Source organism: Macrobrachium nipponense, chromosome 31, assembly GCF_015104395.2.
Source record: "Macrobrachium nipponense isolate FS-2020 chromosome 31, ASM1510439v2, whole genome shotgun sequence".
In the NCBI taxonomy this organism is placed as follows: Eukaryota; Metazoa; Arthropoda; class Malacostraca; order Decapoda; family Palaemonidae; genus Macrobrachium; species Macrobrachium nipponense.
In genome coordinates, this window is record NC_061093.1 from 27,622,881 (window position 1) to 27,644,162 (window position 21,282).

Sequence of the window (21,282 nt, forward strand, 5' to 3'; positions counted from 1 at the left end):
ATTATGAAAATTACAATTCTTTACATTTTAGGTAAACTTTCTCTGCTTAAAACAATTGCACGTTTAAAAAAAATAATTATACACGTTAGTTATAGATAAATTTTTCAGAATTACAACCCTTTTTATTTTATAAATTTTCACTTTTTAAAAAAACCAATTGCATTTCAACTAAATTTCTCTAATTCCAATCTTCACCAGGGAGATATATTAAAAAATACATAACTTAAATTTTATTTTTAGATATTTAAGTTATGATAATTTTTAGTTATGAATGATCTTATTCAGTTTTTTTTCAGCAAATTTTTGTTGAGAAAAAGTTTATCACATCACGAAGGCCAAAGGAACACCAAGAATTTTGACAAATGGATGAGGATTTATTAATGCATCAGTATGTATATCAATACATCATCTAATACATCAAAAATAGTAAGTGTTTCGCTTATCAGACATTCCAGGATCTACGATCTAAAACATAGTTTTTATTCCATTCATAACCATTTTGGGATATAGGCCTATTTTAAGCTTCTTACAAAATTTATAACGAATGTATAAGGATTTATTAATACATCTAATGTACCAGAGACAGTGGAGTATCTTGTCTATTCCAACATATACGTATACCAGTATCTGCAGTTGAAAACTAGGTTCAATAGCCAACTGTTAATTAATTTTCAAATTTATCCAATTTTAATTTCAATGAAATTAAATTTTAATTAAATGTACATAATTTTTCATAATTTTTATATTTCGATTTATCCATTTTACATTTTTTTTGTTTTTCGATTGATCCAATTTACATTCCACTGAAATTAAAACTTCTCCTCTTATCACACTGATCTAATTTACATTTCATTGAAACTTTATATTCCCCAATTTGCACATTTAATTTTAAAATTTTATCCAATTTTAATTCCATCGAAGTTCAGTTTCCTCAATTTTCATATTTCCATTATTCAGCTTATTCGATTTTTCCCATTTTCAATTCCAGTGCAATTAAATATTTATATATTTTAGTCTTTTCACTTTTGCGAAAGACTGTTTGTTTTTTCCTTACGACTGTCATTCGTAAGTATTTGTGGTTCCTTCTTTCTCCTATGTGATATCTTAGTAGAGTGGTTCTTCTTAAATTAAAGGAGATGATTCAACGGATAAGTTGAAAAATGTACAACAACTTTATTCTGTAACTCCATAACAAGAGAGACAGTTCGGTCGTGAGACCATTACGTTTGATCGATAGGAATGAACTGCCATATTAGAGCATCACGTGATAGCGAAAACATTAGCTATCTCAGCGATTCACATAAAAAACATACCGTAGTCCGCCGGCTCGGAACGTTTACAAGTTTCCGGCGTAGGTTAACAGGTCAACCGCTTCCCATGGAAGGTGCCCTCTTGATTTGAGACTGCCTTGACGGTAGTTACGCATTTCCTTTCCAACCTATGGTTGAAAATGCGTAGCGGGCAAGAGGGCTTTTCGAACTGGGAGAATTATCTCCTAGTTTTGAATCAAATGTCTCAATTTTTTCTCTACTTGATCATCTTCCAATCTCTTACTTTCTTTCGCTCTGTTTACTCCCCCTAGCTGTCCTCCTTCTCTTCACTAAAACCCTCGTGTAGGTTGGGTAGGAGCTGGGTCTCTGAACTTAGGCTTTACCTTGATCCAAATGGCAGGGACTATAGCGGTTTGGTCCGCCGCTCGATTATGTTTAGACCCTGAGGATATTGATGTGATTCCACATCAATATTTATTGGGGCGGGACTACATGTGGGGACTTGCCTACGGAATCCGGGGAGGTATAGTCTCCACGGTAGGACTCTCGGCAATTTATCCGGATTGCCCTCTAAAATAACATGCGTGGGGATGATTGCATACTAGCTATGCCCTCGGTCCTATCAAGCGGGTTTTGCTTACACTTGAGCCATCATGTTATCTTAAAGCCATCCCTTCGGGGTAGGGTAGGGAGTGGACATATGGGAGTTGGTCTCTGCTGTGTGGTCTTTGGTGAGGGGGAAGTCTTTGAGAAGAGACCCAGTTTTTACCATGGCTTGCAGTTGGTTCTCTGTAATTTCAAAAAAAAAAAGGAAAAAAATGGAAAATTGACTATGAACTCAGTCCCCGGAACATGTGACCCCATGACACTAGATAACCATCTGACCCTGAAACGAGAAGGACACCCTTTTGGACACTTCAATCCAAAATATAGCAACCATGGAGCCTTTTACTAGGCCAAAAAGATTTATCAAAAGAAAATTCCAGCCTAGCCCTTCGCTAGCTTTATTTGAATCACTTTTGGAAAAGACAGTTGGACAAGATTTTTGACAATAGAAAGTGAAAACAAGATTTCAAATTTAAAATTGGAAAATTATTTACTGACCAGATACCCAACAGAAACATGAAATTTCGTCAAACGCAAACAAATACATGGATAGTGGAAACCACTACTAAAGCCCAATCAGAAAACTACTTACAAATTACGAACATAGATAACAAAAATAAAAGTCACCAAGCATAATAAACTTAATAGTATTTGTGGTACAATAATCCTGCCAAATAATGATGACGAACTAATAGATAAAAATATGTTAATGGACTCGCTCAAGAAAAGATATAAAAACATTGAAGATTGTGACATCTATGAATATCCCAAGTAGGAAAAATTCAAAAATCTAATATACAAATAGCTAAATTGAAATTTGAAGGAATGAACTCCCTTTAACTATTAAAGTATTAGGGCAGACGAGAGAGATAAGACCATATATCCCTCAAACCACTACAGTGCAAATCATGTAATAATTTGGCCATTCAAATAAAAATTGTAGAGAAGCTCCAAGATGTGCATGTTGTGGATCATACAACCACACAACAAAATGGGACTGTGAAAACCCAATTTGCATAAATTGTGGTCAGAATCACCACTCAAGATCGAAGGAATGCGCATATTACCTATACAATACTGAACTAAAAATCTTACAAGAAAGGAGTGGAATGTCAATAAGAGAAGCGAAGATAGACTAAAAGTAAGGGGTTTACAAGACCCAGCAAGGAAAAAACACATATAAAGAGGTAGTAAATAAAGAAGCGAAAAAACCAATTCCTACAATATTGCACCAAGTATAAATAAAACTGAAAATACTCATAATATAAAGGCCCAAAATTCAAGCTCGGAAGCTACAGAACATATAAGCAACACAAATTTATATAATATATTACCAACACCAGAAATGCAAGAAGACATGATGAATGTGGAGGACAAGCAAAATACAAGAGCTAAATCAGAAGACAAAAAAAGACTACTTGAAAACAACCCACCCAAATCCAAGAAACAAATTTAAATTAATCAGTAAGACCCAAAATCTATATGGAAAAAAAAAAAAAAATGAATACCGAGAAGACAAAGTCAACGAAAATTGCTTGCAAACTAAAAATGAAAAAGAGACAAACCCAAATAAAGAAAAAGTTAAAACATCAGATAAAATTGAAGAAAGTATTGAAATAGAACCCAAGATCAAAAGCCATTTAAATGCACCCCTAATAAAAAGAACACCTGAGACTCTTCAGCCAATAAAGAAAACAATAGCAGAAATACATCACCCACCAAAAGAAGAACAAAGTACAGCAAAATTATACAACTTCAATAAAATTCAAAGTTCAGGAAAACAAATAAAGATATTAAAACAAAACCCAAAACCTTTTTAAAATGTCTATTTTACAATGGAAATAATTAGAGGATACGTATCAATAATGAAAACTTAAAATCATTAATTAGAGAATGTAATGCAAATATCATTTGCTTACAGGAAACTAAAATAGGTAATAATGTTTATCAATGCTGGCATAAATTATAATGTGTGGAATCAACACCAATTTTAAATGACAACAGCCAAGGAGGAACTGCAATCATAACGCATTCTTCAATCAAATGCCAACCTGTTAGGATTAACTCAGTAATACAGGCATGTGCAGTTCAAGTATTCCTGGAAAAAAAAAATAACAATATGCTCAATATACATGGAACCATCTTTAGAAAGTCGCTTAATAGATCATCTTGGAAATAATAGACCATTACAAGTGGAAGATTTAGAAAATCTAATAGAACAATTACCAAGACCTTACCTATTAGTAGGTGACTTCAACGCCAAACATCCCATGTGGGGAAGTACATCATCTGACAGGAGAGGAAACACTGTCCTAGATTTATAGATAAACAAAAATTTGATTATTTTAAATGATGGTTCTCCAACAAGATTTGATGTTTATCATAATACCTCATCTGCAATAGACATCACTTTATGTTCCCCAGAAAGTGCCACAGATTTCAGTGGAAAGTAAATAATAATTTATTTGGAGTGACCACTGGCCAATACAAATTGAGCTAAAAAATAATAATAATATACATATATACCGAAGAGGAAAATGGAGGAAGCAAATTGGAATTTATATAAAGAGAAAACGGTGATTAACAAAAAAATATCTGACTTTACAAACCACATAGATGCTTATGAACATCTAATAAAAACAATAGATGATAAAGCAAATGAACTATTCCAGTTACCTCAGGCAATCCGACTAGACCACTGGTACCCTGGTGGAATGAGGAATGTAAAGCAGCAAGGAAGATAACGAGGACATGCTTAGAAGTATATGAGACATAAATGTGATGCCAATAAAATTGCATATTTGAGAGCTAAAGCAAAGCAGAAAAGAATATTCAAGATAGCCAAAAGAAATTCATGGAAAAAAAGATATATAAATAATATAAATTCTAAAACTCAAGAAAAAGAAATCTGGAAGAAAATCAAATAAACTGCAGGGTAGATATCGGCCAGAACCATTACCTACATTAAAAGTAGAAAACAACTATATTTCAAACCCCAAACTAGTAGCAAATGAATTGGGTAAATGCTTCGCCAAAACATCTAGTATCTCGAACTATACAAAAAAATTCCAATAAAAATCAAAAATTATGTCCCAATACCAATAAAATCTAATAATCAGGAAATCTTATAATCTTCCTTTCACCATGGAAGAACTGGAAAATGTCCTGAAACTTGCAAGTCCAACAGCTCCAGGGGAAGACAACATTAGATATGAAATGATAAAAAATCTACCAGATGAAAGCAAAACCTTCTTATTAGAAAATTTTTAATGAATTATGGCACTCTCACAGCATACCTAAAACCTGGAAAGAATCTTTAATCATACCAGGATTAAAACCAGGAGAAAACACCCAGAGTCACCAAGCAGCTATAGGCCAATAGCCCTTACTAGTTGTCTAAGTAAGATATTTGAAAAAATGGTGAATAACAGATTAATATGGGTATTAGAAAATAAACAGCTATTATCAACAGACAGTTTGGATTCAGGAAAAATAAAAGTACCATAGATCCCCTCTTAATGATTACAAGGGAGATACAAAATGCAATGGTTGGTAAAAAACAAACAATAGGAGTATTTTTTGATTTAGAGAAGGCATATGATACCACCTGGAGGGGAGGGATTTTAAAAAAAATTGATAGAATGGGGAATAGGAGGCAATTTATATGAATATATTAGGGAATTCCTATCTGAAAGATATATAAAAGTCAAAGTGGGGGCAGAAATCTCGGAATCATTTATCCAGGAGGAAGGAATTCCCCAATGGCAGTGTACTAAGCGTGGCATTATTTGCTATAGCAATAAATGAGATAATTGAAATGATCCCACCAGGAGTCCAAGGATCCCTTTTTGTAGATGACTTCGTCATATATAGTAGTGGTGAAAAAGCGCTGGACATAACCAACAGATTGCAAGCAGCCATAAATAGGATAAAAAAAATGGGCCGATAACAAGGGTTTTAAATTTTCACCGCAAAAAACTAAAGCGGTCAGATTTACAAGATCAAGAAATCAGGAATTAATTCCTACTTTTTATTCATAAAAATGATATAATTGAATATGATGATGAGATAAAATTCCTTGGTGTAATACTTGATAAAAAACTTACATATAAAAGATATAGAACAACTGGCGATAAAAGTAAGAAAATCCTTAAATATAATAAAAGTAATTGCGCATAATGACTGGGGTGCTGATAGAATCTCTCTGATAAAAGTATATAAGGCTATTTGTCTAAGTAAACTTGATTATGCGTGTCAAGTATATGGTAGTGCTTCTAAAAACCCTATTAACAAAACTGGATGTCATACATAACATGGGTACTAGACTATGCACCTGGAGCCTACAGAACTTCCCCCTGAAAGTACGAAGAGAAGAAATTGGATTAAAATATATAGCTAAAATAAATAACCTTAATGATAATCCAAACACCAAATATATGAAGAACATAACAATAATTATGACAATAAAACCAAGAGCCTCTAAACCATTGGAAAAATAGATTAAAACCTGATATAGAACATCTAAAATTAGGAACAAGTAGCATATCAAAAATAACCACTCCGAAAATACCTCCGTGGAGACATGCTAAAAAAAGAAAATAGAAATCTGTGAAAAAACATTTAATAAAAAGGTAACCGATGCACAATTAAAGAGTGAATTTCTGTCACACCAGGAAAAACATAAACGGGACATAAGTGTTTATACAGATGGTTCCAAGTCGAAGGAGGGTGTAGGCTATGCTGTAGTAACAAAAAATATAAAAATAAGGGAAAAAATTCCCAAAATATGCTCGATATTCACATGCGAGATAAATGCTATATTAGAGGCTATAAAACACACCTTATTTATGGTGGGGAAGGCAACGATACCTTTGTAATATACACGGATTCTTACAGTGCTTTAGAAGCGCTAAGACAATACACAGTTTCTCATCCCGTAATTGAAGAAATAAGGGAGTGGATAGATATAATAGTAAAACGGAAATCTATAAATATAAAACTATGTTGGGTCCCTTCCCATGTGGGCATAAAGGGTAATGAAGAGGTGGATAAAGAAGCCAAAAAAGGCAGTAAAAGAGTCTATCAAAAAATACAAATACCTTACAATGACATTAAAAACAACAATAAATGAATACTGTCAATCAAAATGGAAAAAGAATGGCTAGAATTGAATCATAATTAAAGCATATTAAACCATCTGTAAAACCTTGGAATAGACAACAATGTCAAAGAAGGGAAGATGTCATATTAACAAGATTAAGAATAGGACACACATACTTAACACACAAATACTTGATGTTGCAAGGCGAGGAAAGACAGGCCCCTTACTGTGACCATTGTCGTACTCTGGGCACAGTCCGTCATCTGCTAATTGAATGTAATAAATTCGAAAGAAAACGAAGATCCAACAACATATATAACATACCACTTGAAGAACTATTGGGAGAAAATGCCCCGCTTTCAAAACATAGTAAATTACCTCAAAGAAATAAACCTGCTTTATATGATATAACACGTCTTATAGTATCATAGTTATACAGTAAGCGCTGAATGGCCTTTGCTGCCCCAGTGCTTGGTGTTACACCTAAAATTTATAAAACCAACCAACCAACCATGGAAGGTGTGTTGAAAAAGGTAGAATATACAACATGATGACATATCAAACAAACCTAAACCAGGCTACTGCAGACATCGCATAGCGTAATCTAGATCTGCCTTGGTCACGTATGACCCTCCTAATGCAATGACCTCAGGTCATGGATTTTTATTTACAGATTATGTAATTCTAAAATGTATTTATTACATTAGGCTCGGACAGCTACCATTCAAGCCTTGAATAACAAAAAGTACTTTAAACATGGTTTCTTAGGAGCGTGCTCGTAACATATGTTTAGGTATAAACATAAGTGATTAAATGCATAAAAAGGTTCTGTTACATACCCTTTTGGACATATTCATAAACAAAGATAAATGCATGGAAAATCTAGATCCATGTTTGGTAATAATAATGATTAGGTACCCAAAATAATCAAAAGGTAAAAATCAAAAGGTAAGAATCAAAAGGTTAACATGTATACATGATTATTATGATAATAGGTAACCTGATTAAGAATAGTGGTTACTGATAGATTATGGTAATAGGTAACCTGACTAAGAATAGCAGTTACTGATAGATTACAACATGATCATGGATAATTGTTAAAGAGTACTTGTACGCTTGTAATAGGTAAATATAATGGTACAATTGTATAATAGTATAATTGTGCACAGATTAATATATAGGGCTGGTATATTTTATTAGGTGCCCGAAAAATACCTTTAGGAGTATATTAATGTATATATATTGGGCTATAATATTTTATTAGGTGCCCAAGAGATACTTTAACTGTTCAAATGCAAAAGGCGTGAGTCTGTCTTGTCCTACATTTTGCCAGCATACAGACCGCTTTTCACACATCACAATTCCAGACAACTTTTTCCTAGGCACAAAATGAATGGCCAGTTTCAAGCGGCCCTAAACTCAAACGCCTTGAGTGTAACGGGTACGTCATCTGGACGGGACAATACGTTTCCTTGGAGATCCTTCTGTGTACGCCTCAGCCTACGCCAAGCAAAAGATGTTGACGGCCGATACCCAATATGGCCGTCACATAAACACGGCCAGCAGAACGTAGTAACGAAGATTTTCTCCACCTGCATAAGTCGGTGACGCGTGTGGTTCATCTCAGCCAGTTGCGTCAAACGATGAGCCACCCCCCGCGCGTTTGTATGGGAGAGGTAGTGATGGGATAATTGTAGAGCCCAAGTATAGTTCGCAAAATACGCCTTCTCACGTATTATCGTGTTGACCCCCTCTGACGGTGTAGTTTGTAGATGTCCCCGTACAACCATCAGCTGCTACAAAGATTGGGGAATGGGCGGTGGTCCCGTCCGGGCATACGACGTGGAAACCGTCTTTGTCCGTATCGGATCCAGGAGCCATTATTCATTCTGTAATTGAATTTATTACTGTAAAAGGATAAAGTTTCCTCAGACAACCTTCGCGTGTATGAGAGAGAGAGCTGTTTAGCACTATGCCTAACTCACATGAATCCGTTGATATAGGATAGAATTCAAAAGAGTCAGCTGTACAAATTTTATTATTCATGGCTTCTGAACAGTGAGTGAGTTTATCTAAGTCTTTAATGACTGTAAATGATTTCCTATCAGAAGAAATCAGAAACATGCCCCGTCAAATTGGATATTACTGGACTTGAGTTATTAGTCATGAAAGTAGGAAACGGTGCTATTTGTATGATTGCCAAGCATCGGAAGAATCAAAAGGTATGGTGATCATAATCCTATATTGTTCCGATACGTAATACAAACCCTCGGTCCTTAACAATAGGAAGGTAACTAGCGGCAGCTGGGACGGTCGTAAGCTTCGAACAAGGGGAGAACAGTAGTTAACTGCTTGTCCGATAGTGCGCGCGCCGCGCGCCGAGCGGTGAAGAATCACTTTTGCTTTCGGCTGTTGTGTGACAGGACGTGCTCGTCATCGCTCTGCCCGCTATTTCGTCGTGTGCTTTGGATGTGTTTACAATTTCTTCTGACTGGTTTGTTTGTGAATGAAATTGTAAGTACTCTTTTTTTCATTTTCATATTATTGTGAAGTAATTGAATTATGGATCTCGAAGAGCTTTCGCCGCGCCCACCAGCTGCCCGTAGAGTGTGTACCGGGCTGGAGGGGCGTAAATGCGGCGGATTTCGCTCTTTTCCTGACATAGATCCTCATGAATTGTGTTATCGGTGTCGGGGGCGTGAATGTACCCGAACTGAACCAGTAATGTGTGTAAGAATTGGTCCGAGGCGCAGTGGGTGCTGTACGAGGGTAGGAAGAGGCGTAGATTGACCAAGGAGTCGTTGGAAAGCTCTCCAGCGACTCCTTTGGTGACGGATACCTCGTCATCCTTCCTGCCCCTAGCTCAGCCCCCACGATTTGCGCCTTCCCCTGCGGGGGGGGGGCTTTCGGAGTCCCCTTCTCCTCACTCGATCCGTCGAGTGTGGAGGTGGGCGCTCGATACCCGGATGTTCAATTGTATTCGGGGCCTTCCGTCCGCTCTGGGTGGGGTTCGTCCCTCCCCAGGCGTGAGGGTGCCCTCTAACTGACCCGACTGTTCCTCCCTCAGGTGTGCCTTCTGTGAGTGACGACCTTGGACAGGTGTGGGCGTCGTTGGGACTGCAGGGCGCTCCAGTATCCAGGGCTAATTCAGCGACTGGCGGGGCCGGCAGTAGTAACTCATGATGTTATCACGACGACTACTAATACGGTGTCTACCCCAGCGTACGCCGCCCCTCCTCATGTGGTTTACACGCAACATATTGCATCTGTGAACCCCACTGCATCAATCCAAATGCCGATTGCTGCCGTACCTAAGAGGGGCGTGCCGCCTCCACCTGGGTTCTATGTGCTGCCGACACCGACTTTGACTCTGTCCGAAAGTCTCCCCTGGACCTGCTGCCCGTCCCGATGATGAAACTGGCTGAGTTGGAGATGCCTGTGACGCCTGACTATGCTGCCGTACCTGCCGCTAGTGTTGCTGGCCCAGCCGCTCGCGCCGCTCCTACGAGGCGCGCGGTGCGTGACGCTCCTGTTGATGTTGCTGCTGGTGCTGGTCCTGCTGGTGCTGGTCCTGCCGCTCCTGCCGTGCCTGCCCCTGCCCACGTCGCGTCTCGTCATGGAGGTGCTGCCCCGGACTCAGGTCTTTCCGGACAGGTTCAGTCGGGGCGTGTTGCTTCGGCAATTGGCCCGACTTTTCCGTGGATGGAAGACCTGACGTCCGTCCTGAGGGAGCTGACGAAGAAGAGGAGGAAGAAGAGGAAGGTGTCGTCGTCGTCTTCATCGTCTTCTTCGTCGTCTGTTGCCGCCTCTCCCCCTTCGACTTCTAAGGCTTCCAAGCCGAAGAAGAAGAAGGCTGCCTCCTCCCCCCCTAAGAAGGCTCCTTCGGGACCTTCGAAGGGCCCGTCTCACTCCGGTGTGACAGGGGTGCTTCTGCTGGTCCTCCTGTTCCCTCGGGAACAGGGCCCGTCTCCTCTTCTGAGAAGAAGAAGAAGACGGGGACAAGGGTGTGCTGGCTACCGCTGGTACATCCTCGCCTGGTCTTGGTAGCGCTGCTGCTAAGCCAGGTGCTGGCTCGGCTTCTCGTCCGCGAGAAGTTCCGAGTGTACGGTCTCCTTCGGGCGACCGTGCAGCCAAAGTCAAGACGCCTGAGCTCGCTCACCGTCATGACCGAGGCACGGAGCAGAAGACTGTCGAAAGTCGCGCAGGTGACTCTCGCCAGGCCAGCGGCCGCTCTCGTAGCGACCAGCCGGTACCTCGGGTTGACGTGACGGTCTCTGACCGGCCACGGGTTGAGGCTGGGAAGAGGTCCCCTTGACCGACGGTACCAGCCTCGGCTGGTACCAGCGGTTTGACATGCCGTGAGGACGCTCACCGGTCTCACCGCGAAAGAAAGCGAGCTCTGCAGATCACCTGACGCCGCTACACAGGGACCGGGCGGAGACGGTGGCCAGCAGCAGCTCGTCGACGCACGGGACCGGGGGTCGACGTGCTCAGTCGAGCCGCTCGCCACGACGGTGAGCGGCCCGGCCAGGCCTGCAGATCGATCCCCACCGCGGGTTGTGATCGGCTGCAGCCCCCCACGTACGCTGGTCCTGCCAGTGACGCGGGGGGGGAGCGTCAGGTCTGTCTCTCCACTACCTTCAACTTCCTCGGGCTACACCGGGAAGAGCGAGGTAGCTAGGAGTGATCGTGAGAGGTGCGCCGCTCACGATCCCGTCACGATGCCGCACGCACCAGGTATGGTCTTAAGGACCAGCCAGGTCGTACGCAGCAAGTGGTTGGAGGCGACCGTCAGGGGTCTGTTGCTGTTCCTCCTTCTGAAGGAGGAGGGTCTCGAGAGCTGCTCTTGTTGGAGGGACTGGACGGTCCTACTCCTCAGGACGCTGTAACTCCCGAGATCCAGAGGAACTTTGCCCAGGTTATTGCGCTGATTCGTCAGCACAACGACCTGGGGGAAGGATCGCCGCTACCACCATCTGAGCCCACGTCCCGGCTCGAGTCATTTTGGGGCCCGAAGAGGGAACCCAAATTGACAGTGGGACTGCCGCGATCGGAGCTTGCAGACTCAGTCCTTGACCAGGTGGAGAATTTCGTCTCAGGACGAGAGGATTCACTAAAGTCAGGACGGTCTTCCAAGCTGCTTCCTCCTCCTCTGCAGCAACAGCTGAAGTTCTACGTGCCATCAGTGGATCCAATACCGCCCAAACAGGTTAACCTGGAGCTAGCTAGGCTAACTCCAGGTGTGTCCCTGCAGCAGCTCCTGTCGGAGAACTTGTGGTTCTCGCAGCAGGAGGCACTGGGCCTGGAAGCTACTGCTATGGCGGCTTTCCAGGCAGTCTCTTGGTTGGATCTGTGGTCCCTCACAGTATCCAAGGTCGCGGCCGACTCTGGGGGCGCTGCCCTCGAAGACGACCCCGACTTCAGGAGACTGTGCCAGTCTGGAGGTAGGGCCATCTCCTACCTCGCCCGTCAGACGGCAAACCTGTGGGCCAACTTGGTTCTCCGTCGTAGGGACGCTGTCCTTACACGAGTAGCCAACGGGGGCTGGGCGTGAGGCAGTAAATGGACTCCGTAACGGACCTATGAAGAGTTCCTCCGCTCTCTTTCCCGGAGAGATGGTGGACGCTGCGGTGGAGAGACGGCGCACTGATGACAGTGACCGTCTGGTTCACCAGGCAGTTACGAAGGTTTCTGGGCAACCTCGTGCAACTGCGGCTAAGCCTAAGAGTTTTAGCTAGCGCTTCCTCGCTGCTAAGACGACTGCTCCATCGAAGCCCCGAGGAAAGACTCTTCCTGCTTCAACTTCTGGTAAAGGAGGCCGTAACCAGCCCTCCTCCCAGCCCTCCTTTCCCCGAGGAGGTGCTGGGAAGAAGTCGAAGCGAGGGTGGGAAACGCTAGGGACGGCGTTCCCCCATCAGCCAGCCGAAGAAGTGGGGGGGTGCCTGGCGAGCCATTGGGCAACTTGGCAGCGCTACGGTGCCGAGACCTGGATAGTAGACGTCCTTCGGGAGGGATATCTACTACCCTTCGAATCTCGGCCACCCCTCACCTCCAACCCGGTCCATCTTCAGACATATGTACTAGGATCCTCAAAGGACGACGCTCTTCGGCAGGAGATCAAGACCATGCTGACCAAACGAGCTGTAGAAGTCGTAGCAGATCGGTCACCGGGCTTTTACAGCCGCCTTTTCTTAGTGGAGAAGGCATCGGGGGCTGGCGCCCGGGTGATAGTATAGATCTCTCTCCCCTGAACCGATTTGTTCGCCAGACTCGGTTCAAGATGGAGACGGCACGTTCCGTGGCTTGACTCCATCAGGGAGAACGATTTCATGCTTTCAGTGGACCTGAAGGATGCGTATTTTCAAATACCCATCCATCAGTCCTCCAGAAAGTACCTCCGCTTCATCTTCGACGGGACGGTTGTACCAATTCAGGGCACTTTGCTTCGGTCTCTCAACCGCCCCACAGGTGTTCACGAGAGTGTTCACTCTGGTGTCTGCTTGGGCCCATTCGCACGGGATACGTCTTCTGAGGTATCTCGACGATTGGCTGGTCCTGGCGAGCTCCCGCTCGCAGTTGCTGCAGGACAGGGATCGACTTCTAAAGCTTTGTCGCGATCTGGGGATCGTGACTACTGAGAAGTCCGATCTCGAACCCAAGCAGAAGATGAAGTAACCTGGGTATGCTGATCGCTACGGTAGCAGCTCAAGTGCCCGCCCCGCAGACTTGAGGATCAGCAAATTCAGGGAGGCAGCCGGCCGGTTCCTGTCTCGGCAGGAACAGGCAGCTCAGCAATGGCAAGTCGATGACGGCACCTGTCATCACTAGAGAAGTTAGTTCCTCACGGACGTCTTCACCTGCGGTCTCTCCAGCGGAGGACTAAGGGAGAGTTGGTCACAGGTAAAGGATCCACCTTACTTCCCCGTGTCCATCACGGAGAAGGTGAGGCAGGGACTAGCCTGGTGGCTCGACGACAGGAACCTCTAAGAGGAGTGCCTCTACGCACTCCCCCCCCCGGAGATGATGCGTTTTCAGACGCATCGACCGAGGGATGGGGCGCACACCTGGAGGAGTTGCTGGCTGCAGGTGTGTGGGACCATCACGACAAAGCACCTTCACATCAATGTCCTGGAACTCAAGGCGGAGTTCTACGCTCTCCAAAGAATTCCAGGACCGCTTTGGTGGGACACTCGGTGGTGTTGATGTGCGACAACACCAAAGTAGTAGCATACGTCAACAAGAGGGGGACCTAGTGTCTCTCCCGCTTCACCAGTTGACCGTGCAGTGCACGAGTGGGCCACGGCTCACTCAATTGAGCTGTCAGCACGCTACATTCCAGGCAAGAGGAATGTAGTAGCAGACAAAGCTCAGCCGTCGGGATCAGTGATAGGGACCGAGTGGTCCTACACCCAGAAGTGGTGGAAAGGCTCTTCAACCTGTGGGGGCGTCCGGTCATAGACCTGTTCGCCACCCGGCACAACAAAAAACTTCAGGTTTTTTGTTCGGCCGTGCCGGACCCATGGGCAGCTGCAGAGGACGCTCTTCAACACCCCTGGGACAACCTCTTCGTCTACGCATTTCCTCCTTTTGTCTGATTCGGAAAGTGATCAGCTGAGCGCTGGTCACTCCCAATCTCAGAATGATCCTGGTGGCTCCCAAACGACCTCAAGCCGTTTGGTATCCGGACCTGCTGGCTCTTCTTGCGGAAGAACCGAGAGAGATGCCCCACTGGCACAACCTCTAGCCCAGCCACACGTAGAGCGTACCACCGAGCAGTCCAGTCCCTACAACTTTCACGGCTGGCTGTTATCCACCATCTCTTGCGAACGAGAGGCTTTTCTCGCAGCGCAGCAACAGAGATGGCTGGACACGTCAGACAGTCCTCTGCAGCTGTGTACCAGGGGAAGTGGGCCGTCTTCTGTGGTTGGTGTCGTAGACGGGGTCTATCCTCTCAGAGCCACTCTTCAGCAGGTAGCGAATTTCCTCGTGTTTCTTCGCCGAGAGAAGCTCCTCTCAGTACCCACAGTTAAGGGATATAGAGCCGCCCTGGCCCTTGTCCTAAAACTGAGGGGACTGGACATCTCGAACTCGTTCGAGATCTCCTTGCTCATGAGGAGCTTCGAAAGGTCTTGCCCACCCAGGGAACTCAGGCCCCCTGAGTGGGATGTGACTCTCGTCCTTAGGAGTTTGACTCGAAGACCATTCGAGCCACTCCGAGAGTCGTCAGACAGGGATCTGACCCTCAAGACCCTCTTCTTGCTGGCCCTGGCATCGGCGAAGAGAGTAGGGGAACTTCATGGTCTGTCCTTCAATGTTAAACATTCCAGGGGCTGGGGATCTGTGACGCTCTATTTCGTCCCGAACTTCGTAGCTAAGACTCAGAATCCGTCGATCCCTGACGACAGGTTCGAGTCTTTCACGATCCCCTCCCTAATGGATTTCACCGACAACGATACGGATGAGATGCTGCTTTGTCCTGTGAGGGCGCTACGGCACTATCTGAAGAAAACTCGACACCTCAGGCCTGAGTGTCGACGCCTCTTCGTTAGCACTGGGGTTACCAAGAAAGAAGTATCCAAGAACACACTTTCTTTCTGGCTGCATGAGGTGATCAGGAGAGCGTACGAGGCTGATGGTAGTGACGACAATCCGACACTCCGACGAGAGCCCATGAAGTCAGAGGTATTGGACCCTCTTTGGCGTTCCGTAAGAACTTCTCCGTGGCGCAGGTCCTGAAGGCAGGTGTCTGGGGCCAACCAGACTACCTTCACGTCCTTCTACCTTCGGGATATTGCCCCACAAGTCCTTGGATACTTTTTCCTTGGGACCTGTGGTGGCTGCTCAACACGTTGTGTAAGCTTACCAGCACCCGAGCAGCCAGAACAGCATCGATTCCTGGTGTGACTGTAGGAATGAATGGGTGAATGAGAGTGCGACTGGCTCTCTTCTCCATCTTTCTCTCTCTATACCTGTGGGCAGAGGGTCACGGTCGTCACCATACTGGGAAGGAATTCCGATGCAGGTAAGCTACTCGACCGAGCCCCAATCTATCCCTTTAGTTAGAGATAGAAGCAAATATCCTCCACTCCCTCCATCAAGGGGGAAGGAGTGGATGCCTACTTGAGACAAACCCATAACTTTATGTTGGCTCTTGTAAAGGAGCAAGTTCTTGCTTGCTGGTACAACAAGATACGCTAGCCTCTCTCTTAGTACTTGGCTCAGAGGTCTGACCATTGATCCTGCGGTGCACACCCCGATCAATCGGACAGAGGTTTGGATCCCTCCCTTGCTCTTACGACCAGGGAGGCATTCAAGGTGGCCGAACACCAGTCTGTTCACCAAAAAGACTCAGATTCCACCCACAAGAAGTGAGTCTTCCTATTGTTAAAGGACCGAGGGTTTGTATTACGTATCGGAACAAATGACAATTTGTCGAAAATTGCATTTTTCTAAACTATACAAACTGAGGTCCTTTACATATAGTCCCACCTCATACCACCCTCACTCTGCAACTTTTTGCATGGGCCTAAAACAAAAGTGATTCTTCACCGCCGCGCGCACGATCGGACAAGCAGTTAACTACCGTTCTCCCTTGTTCGAAGCTTACGACCGTCCCAGCTGCCGCTAGTTACCTTCCTATTGTTAAAGGACCTCAGGTTTGTATAGTTAGGAAAAATGCAATTTTCGACAAATTGTCATATTTTCAACGCTGACTGATATTAGACTATATAGAACTCTACTTTATGGGCGTCTAATAAAGGAATATAACCTAGTTTCTCCCGTCCGTTCTCCAAAGTTAACATCAGATCTTTAATAGGCATGAGGTGTGGAGATAACACCCTTTGTCGCTAAACATAATAGCTTCTACATAGTCTTTTTTGATTTCTCAATAAATGTGATATTTTGACAAACGGATATGATCTATTTTCGAACTATAGTAAGCTAACGTAGCCAGCAAATGTTGAACTTCCATAATCTGATCGATATTATTTGAATGTTCGTTTACCAAACTCATTATTTGATTGATTGAGGATAACTGGCTGCGAAGTTCAGACAAAGCTAATTCGTTTTGTGTTTGCAAAACTCAATTCTTTTATTTTGATTATTTATCTTAAGGCGATTTGAAATTCTACAAGCCTAGATTCGCAACAGATCCCAAGATGTTTAGTCCAGCCCAGAATAAGCGGGGGTTGCGGCGTTCGAGATTATTGTGCCGCACAGACCACATCAGCAAGTCACGAGCAAGTTCCTCTGCCTCAGCGGTTTTATTTTGTATGTCGTTAGCAACATTTTCCGCGACGCTTAGGGTTTGAGCTAGCGAAATCCCTGAGTTAGCATGAAAATTACGTTGGTTGCATTTCCTTAAGCGAAATGGCAAACCTCATCAGGTCATTCTTTAAGTAAGGACGTCATCTTCAGGCAAAAATATGGCCTGCATATCCACTTCTATGACTATATTACTCGATACCATAAAAAATGTCTTCTGTTCTCTCGATAATCGAGCCATGATTAAATTCTATTTCTTTCGTCTTAGCGCTCTTTCCATACAACAAAGATGTCTGAACACACAATATCACTCCTAACAATAACAGATTCATTTTTGAAAACCTGCAATGAGTAAAATATATGTAATAACTCGTGTAAAAGAATAGGTTTTACATACAAATATGATTGATATATATATATATATATAAATTATTATACAAGTTTCATAAATACAAACCATTTTTCCCTCACTCCATCTACCTTTCTTTAGATTCTGATATCTGTGCCAATGGAACTATTCTCATATCATGGGTTTGGATACATTTTGAACCCTAAATCTATTGGCCGTTAATGTTTCTAAAATGTTTAAACGGGCCTTCAAACTAGGTATCATTTATAATTTAAACCTTTACGTACGTTATACTTGTATGTATATCTGATCGCCCACGGCATATGTTCTAGTTGGCTTTAGCTATTTTATCATGATTTCTTTTCATTATTAATTTGTGCTTCTTCTAGATTCTTACGAAGTATATTATATCGACTTATGCTTGCATCCATAACATCTTTAGAGGATTTGATAAATTAGTTGTAGGCGTTAATACATGGAAAGGTGTTCTAGCTGGGATACCGTACAGTGCCTCGTGCGGTGTCATTTTAATAGACACATGATACGAGTGATTAAGTGTGCTTAGTACCGCAGGTATGGCAATGTCCCAGTTGGGGTCTGCCCCCCCTAAGGTGACCCTTAAAATGTTTAAAACCTTACGATTTGCCCTTTCCACTAGCCCATTAGACTTTGGGTGATAGATCATGGTATCGATTTTCTTTATGCAAAGGAATTCGCACAAGGAGTTAAGGAAATGATTATTGAACTCCCCGCCCGAGTCTGATATAATGGTGTGTGGAATTCCATGTTTACAAATGTAGCACTCGTTAAAACTTTCTAGCGCACTCGACTGCGGTTTTTGTTTTAAGCGCTATCAGTTCTGTATATCGAGTCAAAGCATCTATGATTACTAGGAGGTGCTTATTTCCTCTGTCTGACTCGTAAAATCCTGTTAAGAAATCTAAGTGTTTACTCTTTAAAACAAGGGTTGATTTGGCACGGGGTAAGCCCTAGGCTGACAGGTGTCTTCGTGTGTGACCTTTGTATTCTTGACAAGTGCGACAATTTGCTTTGTGCTTTTTTTATATCTGTAAGCATCGATGGCCAATAAAATAAGGATTTGGCTTTCTGTGACATTAGGAATAACCCGGGTGTCCATGCAGTGGATTTTCATGCAACCATTTTAAGACAGTGGGTATGAGTGAGATAGGTACCACCACCTGGTTGTTATTCAACTGTGGTGTGTTGCGGTTTTCCTCGTCACGGATCTACACAGGATATTATCTTTGATTATATAATTCTTCGCTGCTTATACTTTATATATTCCTTTCCTTCGGATTTCCGTTTAACGCAATGATGATTTTTTCTATTTGCGGATCTTTTCTTTGTTCCGTCTGTAATAGTTCAACACTCCAGCCCAGATCTTCCTGTTCAGATATAGTTTTAACAATGGGCGTGGAGGTTGAGATATCTATTAATTCAGCTAATGGCTCGGTACAAGATGAAGAGGGGTTGCGTGATAATGCGTCAGCAATGATATTTGCTTTCCCAGGTAAATACCCGATCCTCGCGCCAAAGTCCTGGATGATCATGTGCCACGAGTTCGTTTAGGGCTGTGACTAAAGCCTTTAAAGAAGTCGGTTAGGGGCTTATGATCAGTGAGAACCTTGACTGGATAACGTATATTAAATTTAAATTTGGCACGAGTGAATTAACAATAGCGAGCCTTCCTTGTCTATTACTGCATATTTACTTTCGGAAGGTCTCAGTTACGTGAATAAAAAAGCTATAGGGAAAAACTGTTTATCATATTGTTGAAGCAATACCCCACCTACTCCTAGGTCTGAGGCGTCTGTTGCTATAAAGAATTCCTTACCGAAGTCAGGAAATTTCAAGATAGGAGAACTACACAGTTTATCTTTCAATTTATCGAACGCCTGTTGATGATTTTCAGACCATATGAAATCTACGCCCTTTTTTTATAAGATCGGTTAGGGGAGCAGCTATGATGGAGTAGTCCTAATGAACCTCCTATAATATCCGCTACAGCCTAAAAATTGCTGTATTCCCTTGACGTTAGTAGGTATCGGAAAGTTACGGATAGCTGATACCTTATCATGACTACTTTAAGACCTTCACTAGACACCGTGGAAACCATAAATAGACAAGTTCTGTTTTAAAAAATTCACACTTACTTATCTTTACCCTTAAATTATGCTGCCTTAGTCTTTGTAGCACTAACTCTAATTTACGTAGATGTTCTTGTTCTAAGGTATTGGAAAAGATTACTAGGTCGTCCATGTAGGATATCTCCTAACAAGTCTCCAAACACAATGTTTATCATTCTAGTAAAAGTTATAGGAGCACAACGTAAACCAAAAGGCATACGCAAAAATTCATAATGTCCCCTGGCTGTGCTGAAGGCAGTGTATGGGATACTCTCTTCTTCCAACGGAATCTGATGAAAGCCTTTTAGTAGGTCCAAGCTGGTGAAATATTTGTTCTGACCTAGTAGAGATAGGAATATGCGTCAGTACATGGTACTGGGAATCGGTCGGGGATTGTTTCCTCATTTAAGCGACGAAAATCGACGCATATCCGCCAAGTTCGATCTTTTTTCGGTACTACTATTAACGGAAAATTATAAGGGCTGTTTGATTCTAATGACTCCTTCTTTTAGCATTTACCTACTTCCTCAGTTATCTCATTCTGAAATTTCATAGGAAGTCGGTACGAGGTACATAGATTACTTTCTGTTTGTCCTTGAGCCTTATTTGATGCTCTATGACATCCGAACACCGCTGCCACAAATTTTAGTCTTTTCGCTTTTGCGAAAGACTGTTTGTTCCTAAGGTTCCATCCGTAGTGGAAAAAAACATCATGATATTCAGTTAAAAGATTCAAAAATTCTGCTGAATTTCCTTCTTCTTGAATGTCCTTATTGATTTTTTGTTCTTTATAGATTGCAAAAGGGATTATCCGCAACTGATTGAGCGTGATTTATCTCAGCTACGGCAAGAATGCGAGTTTATAAACTTCCGCATCCAAGATATGTTGATTTTTGTGGATTACTAAAGTGGTATTCAAATGATTACAGACTTCGATGTGACGTTGTTGTGAGCCGACTGTATAAATGGCTTGTGTGACGGATAATCCGTGTGTTTTCAGAGTTTGGAAAGGATTAACATTTCAGATCCTGCAAGGTTTTCTTTACACGCACTAATATGTTCGAAAGTTACGTTCGGCTCGAGAGTTTGCGTGCAAGCTGATATTACGGGCGGAGCGAGCGAGAGTTCTGTTGGGGTCGCATGTATTATTCTTGGTTCATGAGACAAGTGATTGGTTCTTCGATATAAGTGGACTACTCTGTCTGTCTCCTTATTATCTAAAACTGATTTTAGGTATTAGAAGACTTATAGAATTTTCCTTTGATATACACGCCGTGTTTTGCAGGTGCTAAGATAATATTTGAGTGCCCATAGACGGGTATCCGATAATTACTGCGGGGATACATATTAATGTTTTGTACAACGATAAAGGTATTGGAAAACGTTGCGCTTACCGACCTTGTACTGAACATGAGTTACTCCTACCACATTTAATTCATTATTTCCTATGCCCGAGAGTCTTATTCCGGACTTCTCTATAGGGAAGTTTGAAAAGAGTAAATGATGAGTCCTTAAATCCATGATATTACGTGGACTACCAGA

The 21,282-nt window shown here is 42.9% G+C and overlaps 1 long non-coding RNA gene across 1 annotated transcript in view; it reads left to right on the forward strand.

Annotated features, from left to right (window-relative positions):
• LOC135206494 (uncharacterized) overlaps window positions 1-21,282 on the forward strand; it is a 29,773-nt gene that overhangs the window by 2,264 nt on the left and 6,227 nt on the right. The window contains exon 2 of the long non-coding RNA XR_010312761.1: window positions 297-388. This is a non-coding gene — a long non-coding RNA (uncharacterized LOC135206494). The remainder of the gene's footprint in view (window positions 1-296; window positions 389-21,282) is intronic.